The 9,943-nt window shown below is 38.6% G+C and overlaps 1 long non-coding RNA gene across 1 annotated transcript in view; it reads right to left on the bottom strand.

Annotated features, from left to right (window-relative positions):
* Positions 1 to 796: 796 nt before the first annotated feature.
* LOC114025422 overlaps positions 797 to 9,943 on the bottom strand; it is a 19,097-nt gene continuing 9,950 nt past the window's right edge. The window contains exons 2-3 of the long non-coding RNA XR_003567020.1: positions 2,977 to 3,059; positions 797 to 1,176 (exon numbers count right to left, since the gene is read on the bottom strand). This is a non-coding gene — a long non-coding RNA (uncharacterized LOC114025422). The remainder of the gene's footprint in view (positions 1,177 to 2,976; positions 3,060 to 9,943) is intronic.

Below are 9,943 nucleotides of genomic sequence, written 5' to 3'. Positions count from 1 at the left end.
TCCTCACTTGTATCTGGCCTCACCTGTCCTATGTCCAACAGCTCTTCCCGGGTCCAGCCTCTGCCTCTGAAATCCCCAACTTCCACTACTCCTAAGTCCAGTCTCAGTTCCTTCCACGTCCAAACCCAACCTATTCTTTGTCCAGCCTCGTATATCTAAACCTGTTCCTTCCTCTGTCCAACTTTGGTCCATCCTATGTTTGGCCTTAGCCCCTGCTCTATCTGACCTTAGAATCACCAATGTATAATCTCAGCCTATCCAGGGTCCAAACTGGGCCCATCTTGACTTCAGTATCAGCCCCTTTTCTTAATAGTCTGATCCTTTGAATGAACGACTTAGTTCTATCAGACGTTACCTCCGTGTCAGGAAAGTTCCCTATTTAACCTCCAGATGGCAGCGCAGGCCACTTTTCTCTGTTAACATTTGGGACAAAATACAATCTCCTACTTAGTCCAATGGTTGCTGGTTCTATCCAACACTAGAGGGTATTCAGGAAAAGTGTCAAGTTCTTTGTGGTGAGAGTTTGCGAACTTTGTGTAACAACATTCTCTCTTCGCTTTTTTTTTAACCAAAAAAAGTTGTGGGGCACACACACTATTGAAATAATTTATGCAAAGAAAGGCAGTGGCATGTACTTAATTCCAGCAAGATTAATAATTTATAGTGACAAACAAACCTTAAACAAGCAATAAAATAGTGTTTTATTTATTTATTTCATTGAAAAAAGTTATTTATTTATTTCATTGAAAAAAATTATTTATTGATGAAAATTCTTTACAATTTTCATATCTAGAACATAAAATATTGCCCATAATAATAATAATATTAATGTGATGAGTACGGTCTTGGTCAGCACAGAGTTTCTCAGAATGTGATGTTATTGCTGATATTACTCTTCATGACTTCTTCCAACTAATAAAGAATGTTATTTTGTCTTTGTAACAGGAACAACAGAATGTCCTATTCTCAATAAATAAGTTGTAATGAACAGTACTAAAAATTTGTGTAGCTTTTTATCCACCTGTTGTCAAAACATAAGATTCTCCATTTCAAGCATTATGCTCCCACATACTATTGCAAAAGAAGTCTATCAAGCCATTCTTATTGATGTGGAATACGACCAAAAGCATTTGTCAATGGTGGGTGAGCTCTTGAACCATTCGTGTTTAGACATACCTGTTTTCAAAATAAAATATTATTTCTGAATATTAGTAATTTATAAGCAGATTTTTACTTTCCCCTATTTCATTTTCACAGCAGGTATTTTTGAAATTTGAAATATTTTTAAAGTTTTATTTTACAAATGCATCATCCGGATTTTTAGCTTTTTTCATAAATGCAGTCACTTTATCTTCCTAATTCAGAATAGGAATTTGAGGATTTTACATTGACTTTGTTTAAAGTAGCCAGTTTTTCAAAAATAACCACTAAATATGCAAGTTTCAGTAGGATTTTTTGTTATAAAATCAATCTACTTCATCTTTATTATTATCACCCAAAAAAAAAATTCTTATTTCCTTTAGCTCAAACACCTTTTGAAGTATTCGGACAAAAGAAAACCATCGTATCTTGCAATAATGTAAGAATATCCTATGCTCTGTGTCGTTATAGTCATTGAATTTTATAAAAATGACATCTTTTTAATGTAATTTTTAAAATAAAGTTGATGATCATCCCAAAAACTTGAAAAGCATCATGTAACTCTTCGTTTTTGTGTTTTCATATAAGTAATCATATGTGAAGTATTCATGTATTCAAAATGGAGGAAGGGTCACGTTTTAATAGTTTTTTATAGTCCTGTATTTCATGACAGCAATTGAGCCCTTACAGTCCAGAATCCAAAATAATTCTCCCTTATATCATTTTAATTTTTTTTTAAAGTCAACTCAAGAAGTACTGTAAGTAATGAAAAGAAATTTGGCAGAAATTCAAAATGGATGTTTGACCTGAATTGAAAAGGTCACACCATAGAAGGAAGGAAGGAGGGAGGGAGGGAGGGAAGGAAGGAAGAAAAGACTTATTTAGCACCTTCTATATGCCAGGCACTTTACAAATATTATCTCACTTGATCCTCACAACAACCCGGTGAGGGCGGTGCTATTGTGGTCTCCCTTTTACTGATGAGGAAACAGGCTAAGTGACTTAGTCAGGATCATACAGTTTAGTTAGTATCTGAGGCAAGATTCATATTCAAGTCTTCCTGAATCCAAGCCCAGAACTCCACTCACTATGCCAGCAATTTTTGACCCTTTAATGGATCCATAATGGCTCCCTTCATTAGTGTAAACCATAACGAAAACCCTCTATGCCTTTCCTTCCTGTGTTATTCCCACCTGTGCTCTTCTGCAGATCCTCAGAAAGACCTGAATTCAAATCCAGCCTTAGACACTTACTAGCAGTGTGACCCTTGGAAAGTCATTTAACCTTTATTTGCCTTAGTTTGCTCAATAGTGAAAAAAAAAAATGGGGATAATAACAGCTACTTCTCAGAATCAAATAAAATATGTGTGCCTGGCACAAGTAAGTGACTAACAAAGTCTCGTTTCCTTCCTTACTTCCTCCATCAAGTCTTCACCCAAAATACTGGAGACCTTCCCTTGTTGGGAATAGGTTGTAAACATCAGGGTAACATCCAGGTAGATATCCTTCAGTTTCACTCTATGCCTAGATCTTGGAGCACTGAAAAGAGCGCCAGATTTATAAACTGGGAGCCTGAGCCTTACCTTAGGGACCTTAAGAAAGTCACTTCTCCTTTGCAAAACAAAGGATTGAACAGCTGACCTACAATGCTGTTTCCATCTTTAATCTTATGATAGTATGCTGAGCAAGGTCCACGGCCTGCATCTCTGGTTCCTCTGCTAACCCACCGGGTGCCTCCTCATTTGCCTTTCCTCTCCACTTTTAAACTTGATTCCCAATCATCCTTGCCCCCTATACTGAGAGTTCACGCAAAACGACACGAGTCCTTTTTATCACCTTTTCCCATTTTTGCCAAACAACCATTTGTTGAGGTCAGCCTTTCATCAGTATGCAGGTCAAGTGTGCCTCCATTTCCCCATCTGTAAAATAAAGAAATAGGAGTGGATTATTTCAAAGGCCTTTTGCAAAGCTATATACTATGATCTTATAATACTAGGCTGTGGTAGGGAGGGGGGAGGGACCAGCTCCATAGAGGTTGAGATATTTGGGACAGGAGACCAGAGAACAGAATATTTCCACCTAATCACCACAGATTATAAACATTAATGGACAGAAGTTTGGAAATCTATGTCCACAGCTTTTCATTATTTCCAGTTCTTAGTTTGTTGTTCATTTCTGAGAAAAATTCCTTTTTAATAACTCATTCTCCGTTATCCTGGGTCTTCCTCAGCCTTCATTATTCTGTGACACACACAGGCTTTAGGATGATTGGGGATTTCTACTCTAAAGGGGCTTTTTGTGTCTTTTTTTCCCTTTTTAGAGAAAACAGATTTTTAAGACAAAATGAGGTTGTGGGGTAAAGGAGTCAGAAGATGTCTACTTTGTCTCTTTACCCGTTTGACTCAGGGCAAGTCACTTAACCTCCTTCTGGGTCACAGTTTTCTCACCCATAAAATGAAGGCATTGATCTGGATGATCTTTAAGGTCCCTTCTAGGTTTACTTGCACATATTTCAAATTGTTAGACATTTTTCCTTACATCAAGCCTAGCTCACCGTCTTTAAAACTTCTAACCATTGCTCGTGGTTCAGCCCTCTGGAGCCAGGTAGAACAGGTGTAATCCTTCTGATCCTTTAAATCTGATCCTTCAAATACTCATAGAGAAGTATCACATTTGCCCAAGTGTTCTCTTTTCTAAACCATATATAGCAAGTTTCCTTTACTGATCCTTATATGTGTAACATGAGCTGCAGTGGTCTCTCCCACAGATTATAGACACTGTTACTACATCTTTAAGAAGCAATTGAATGAAGAAAAATTGTTGATTTAACTTTCATTCTGGAAAGACTATTACATGTCATGGCTGGAGGAAGACTGTGAGAAGAGAGAGAGAGAGGAAGAACTTAGTCCTGAGAGAGCTGAATTTGACCCTTATGCTGCGAATAAATAAAAGAAGAGAATTCCTGAGAGACTTTGGCTGCTATCCTGAGAACCGAACAATGGGATTGTACTCCAGAAGTGAGAAGTCAAAAATAGCAGTGATCATTAGATAGGTATGACTGACTAGAGACAATCTTCCAGTGAAATGTTATAAGTAATTATTTATGCCTTTGTTTCACTATTGTTACGCTGTCAATAAAATGTATAAACAGTAACATTCATTTTTATTTAAACCTAGGAAATTAGAGGGTTTGATGCATAGAAAGGAATGACAACAATATTAGAAAACAGGTTGATCCAGTCTATTGTTATTGCTAGTTTTTTGTTTGTTGTTGTTGTTGTTGTTGGGCTCCATTTGCCACTTCCAGACTCTCCCTCTACCTCCATCATTCAGTAACCTTTTCTCCTCTGAGGTTCACATAATTCAGATTTACTAGTCAAACAAAATTGTGGTACCTGTTATCTCCTGACTTCCAGGATGCTTTCCCTCTTTCCTCAATGGGTCCAGTGCTTCAGTCACAGTCTTTCCCTCCTCTTCAACTCCTACCCTCATCCTACCATACAGATACACCCTCAAACACCCAGTTCGTTAGCTTACTCATTTCCTATGACCCACTCCTGCACTCCACCCCAGATGCACACAGAGATAGTCATACCCTTAATCTTGTCATTACCCACAAATATTCCACTTCTTTGCTCATGAACGCTGAAATTCCCTTATCCAATCACAATTGATTGTCATTAAACATCTCACTCTGACTTGAAATCCCAAGCCCTGTTTTTTATGCTCCATGCAACCTTCAATCCCTCCACCTCTCAGGTCTTTCTCAAGCCTCCTCATGTTGACCCTTTTGCGAATCACTTCTACTCTACACTATCCTCTTTTCTGGAGTCACTTATCCCCTTTTCTATCACCCATCTTGCCATGTCAAGCTTCAGCCTTGGTTTATTCTGATCATCTACTGCCTTTGCTCTTACTCGTGTGCTACCGAATGAAGCTGGAGAAAATCATGAAACCATACTTACTGTCCATTACAACTTTATGTTACATATTCTCAACTGGATCCTCACTCTAGCAAAGCAATCCTTTCTAATCTCCCTAATAAACTCACTGTCCCATTCACCACAGTGCCTTTTCCAAAATTTTTCATCTCTCCTCAAACCTTCCATGACTCCTTCCCCCACACTCAGTTAATAAACTTATCTCACATTTCATTGAAAAAAGTGAAGTCATTTCCCAAGAGCTCCTTTTTATGCCTCCCCTCTTACCTTAGTCATCCAGATGCTTTCTACTACTATGTGCTCCTTCAACCCTGTCTCAGATAAAGAGGTAGCCCTTCTCCTTACCAAGGCAAACCTTTATATACTCAAGTGATTTAGTGCCCTCCAGCCTTTTCCAGTAGTTTTCCCCCTCTATCATTCCTACTCCATCACTAAGCTTCAATCTCCCCCTAATGGCTGCTTCCCTACAGCCCATAAACACACCCATGTCTCCCCCATCCTCAAAAAAACAACTCTCATTTGATCCGTCCATTCCCACTAGGTATCATCCCATATCTTGCCTCCTTTTTGTGGTTCCACTCCTTGAGAAACTTATCTACAATCAAGGCCTCCACTTCCTTCCTTCTCACTCTCTTCTTATCTCTCTACAATCTAGCTTTCAGACTTATCATTCTACTGAAACTGCTCTCTCAAAGTTACCAATGATCTCTTAATTTGCAAATCTAATGGCCTTTTATTAATATTCATCCCCCTTGACTTCTCTGCAGTCTGACTGTCAATCATCCTTTTTTCCCTTGAAACTCTCTTCTCTCTAGGTTTTCATGACATTATTTTCTCTTGGTTCTCCTCCTACATGTTTGGCCACTCCTTCTCAGTCTCTATTACTGGATCTTCATCCAGGTCATACTAACTATGAGTGTCCCCCAAGGCTCTGTCCTGGACCCTCTTCTCTTCTCCCTCTAGACAATTTCATTTGGTGATATCATCAGCTCCCACACATTAAACCAAGGGTGGGGAATCTGCAGCCTCAAGGCCACTTGTGGCCCTCTACGTCCTTTAAGTCCTCAAGTGTGACCCTTTGACTGAATCCAAACGAGCCGCACTTACAGACTTAAAGGACCTAGAGGGCCATATGTGGCCTCGAGGCCGCAGGTTCCCCATCCTTAGACTAACCCATCCTCTCTATGCTAATAATTCTCAGATCTACTTATCTGACCCTAATTTCTTTCCAAATCTCCAGACTCTCATTTCCAACTACCTATTGTACATCTCAAAATAAATGCCCTCTACATAGACATCTTAGACACAACATGTCCAAAACTGAATTCATTATCTTTCTCACCTTCTTTTGAATGAGAATGGGAGATTGTTCTCATCAAGAAGGGAAAATGAAAGGGTGACATTAAAGCAGATTCCCTCAGGGACCAGGGTTAGGGTGAGACAGGGACCTCACAACAAATTTTGTCTGGGAAAAATAGTCAGTGGTCTAGCTGCTGCTGTAATCTTTGCCAGCACACCCCCCTGACTCTATTCTCATCCCACCATTTTACAGCAATAAGCAATAGAACTAAATGCTGCCTTTTCCTCACCCAACAAGGAAGAAGGAAATGTGTAAGAAAGAATAAGCGTGCTCAATCTGGGGCAACAGCAAACTGTAATCTGCAGCCACGTTTATTCAGAAAACCAAGGAATAGAGGGAACTAGCCTCAACATGTGTATTGGGCTCCATTGGGACTGCAGGAAAGGATATTGACTTCTAGGTGAAGCCAACTCTATACCCCAAGAAGCCACCTAGTGAAAAGTGAATTTCCCAGCATGGGAAGAGATGGAGGCAGTGTTGAGGTCCAGTCCTCTGGAGATCAGTCATCAATCAGGAAGGAGTCAGAAATAAGCAATAGTATAAGGAAAAAACATAAAAATTACCAAAGATCTCAGGAAGAAGAAAACTCAGTTAAAAAACAAACAAACACACAAACCTTGAGAACAGGCAGATAAAACAACAGAGAAGATACTAATAACAGAAGAAAAGATGGCCTCCAGATTATCTCCCCAAATAAATATTGCAAGACAAAGGAAAATGTGGATTTCCAAGAAAGCATGGAGCCACAGCAAGATGTCCCCAAATGGTTCCGGAGAAAAATAAGAATGGAAAAAGAAGAACTTTGATCTGTAGCAGATGTAATTGGCAGAAAAATCTTGAACCTATGGCAGTAAGTGCACCAAAGAAACAAAAAGAGAGAACATCTGATTGGGAATGCAATTACACAGAAGGGAAGGACAATCTGAAAGAATAAAAGCAAAAAGAAATAATGTTAAAAGGATATACAATCTCTATACAAGCAAAAGATAGTGATCTCGAAGATGGGTTATATAAAAGCACCTGAGGAATTGTAGGTCTCACAGAAAAAATTCAAAAACATGAACACCATAGTGCAAGGGGTAATACAAGAAAACTGCTCAGAACTTAGCATAGAAAACAAGGTGCCAATAGAAAGAATCCACAGATTTACTCCAGAAAAAAACTCTGTGCTGCAAATCCCAATCGTTAAATTTAATGATTCCAATAACCAACTGTAACAAAGTCTATAGACAAGAAGAAGAAAACTCTTCAAATACAAATGAAAGGAAAATTAAATGGCAAAAAAAACCTATTTTGAACCCACCAGAGACTGCAGAAAAAAAAGAGTGAGTTGCAAAGAGCAAAAGAACCTAAGATACAAACAATATGATATACCCTGAATACTTGAGTCTACCTATCAATTTTAAAATATGGGCTTCAATAAAGGAGAAACATTCAAAAAAAATTTTTAAGACATAAACAGATTACTTGCTTTGCAAACATCTCAGAGAACAGAAAGAAAGGTATACAAATACAGCAAACAAGGAAGGCATAAGTAACAAAATAAAGTTCCTGGGAGGGGGGAAGAAAAGAAAAATGGGGGAAAAAAACATAGAATAAGAAAGAACCCTATGGAGTTAAACATAGCAACTACAACCACAAAATAACAGAGGTACAATTAAGAGATTTCTTTTTAAAAGTACACAAGGAGACACAGGGCAATGGTGGAGGAACAGGCCTGTAACAGCATGGACTGAAAACCTCAAAGCCTGCCTACAAGTGAATAAGTGGTTTTTGTGAATGACTAAATTACAGAAAATGAGAACACATAAAAAGGCAAAGGGGAGGTAAAAGATGGAAGGGAATACATAATGTGCCTTGATCAAGTCAAAGGTTAACAGTGAAGTGAAAATAACTCTTGCAGCCTCTCAAGAAGGAGAGCTAACTAACCTGGGAACAGGTAAGATATGAAAGCAAAAGATTAAAAGAGGGATGCAGAAATGGAGAAATCTCAATTTAATGGAGGGAGAAAGGTTGAAGAGGGAAAAGGGAATAAAGAACACTCCCATGGAAAGGGAGAAAGATATTCTACAATAAGAAAAAGGGCTTGTATAATGGGTATAAATCTAGGAATTTGGTGCTTAAGGAGTCCCCAACCTCATAGAGTGGCTTCCCTTCATGGTCAGCATTCTGCCTCAGGAGGAGACAAACAAGATCTCCTAGAGGCAATTAACATCCAGAAGAGAGGGATAGCATGGACATAGAAAAAAAAAAAAAGATTTCATGTCAAATGATCATTGGGAAAGCAAGGGGTAGTAATGAATCATATAATCATGAATAAAGAAAAATTTCTTCCATGGGCCAATATTTCTATCTTCTCTATCTCCTGCTGGAATTGATGCTTCCAAACAAGGCACAACTTAAAAAGAAATGAAGGGCAACATTTAGAGGGCAATAACATAGAAACTCTTTAGAAGAGGGAACTCAAAATATTACCTTAGAAGCTTTAATTGCATGTAGATGATAGAAATTCAAAAAGGAATAAATAGGTGTAAGGAACATAAATTTTAAAATAAAAGTCTGCATAGACAGAAAAGGGAGAGAATTACTGAAGAGAATAATGGGGGGAGGGTAATTCATTTTTAGAAAAAGGTGAGGTAAAAAGAGGAAGAGGAATTTTATTTGACAACTCAACTGAGAGAAAAAGAGAGGAAGATTTAGATAACTAGATAAATGAAAAATAAAGGAAGTAATGTCACATAAAATTGTTGTTGTTGTTGTTGTTGTATATTCTTCATTCTTGAAAATGACCATGACATCAGGAAGGTGATGCCATGACTCACAAGTGAATTAGATTTATTTGAGGGAATGGATTTAAGTTATCAGACTCATTTTCTACTCCAGAGCTATCTGGGTCCAGTGGCAAGATATAAATCAAGATGACTGGAGATGGCCCTGAATGCAGTGGGAAACCTTGGCCTTTTTAAGTTAAGGTCTTTCCCAGGTCTCACTTTGACTAAGACAATGCCCATTCAGTGATTAAGGCTAGGTAAGAAATGAGGCAAAGAATGGTCTCTTTTACCTAATCCAAAAAAAAAAAATCAATCTGGGAGGGGAAGACCCTCAAGGTTTCTGGGCAAAATAGAAACAATTGCTATTTATACTCACTCTGAGCCATCAGGGCCCAAACAATGACCTAGTGAGGCTTGGGCTAGAATCTATTGTCAGCCAATGAGAGCCAGAGTGAATTGGGTTTAAGGCACGGTCCTTAAGAAAGAAATCCAGCCTGTAAACCCCAAGATTTCTTGCAAGGTTTCAGTAATCAAAATTTATATTCCTTTGGGCAGAGCACCCACAGGTAAGGGTATGGTTCCCTATGTGGACAGAGGGAGAGGAGGAAGGGAGAGAAGGAGGAAGAGAAGAAGGAAGAAAGGAAGGAAGGAAAGAAGGAAGGAAGGAAGGAAGGAAGGAAGGAAGGAAGGAAGGAAGGAAGGAAGGAAGGAAGGAAGGAAGGAAGGAAGGA

This window comes from Vombatus ursinus, unplaced genomic scaffold (genome assembly GCF_900497805.2).
Source record: "Vombatus ursinus unplaced genomic scaffold, bare-nosed wombat genome assembly UNPS02004655.1, whole genome shotgun sequence".
Taxonomy (NCBI): Eukaryota; Metazoa; Chordata; class Mammalia; order Diprotodontia; family Vombatidae; genus Vombatus; species Vombatus ursinus.
This window is presented reverse-complemented; position numbering and strand designations above follow the sequence as displayed.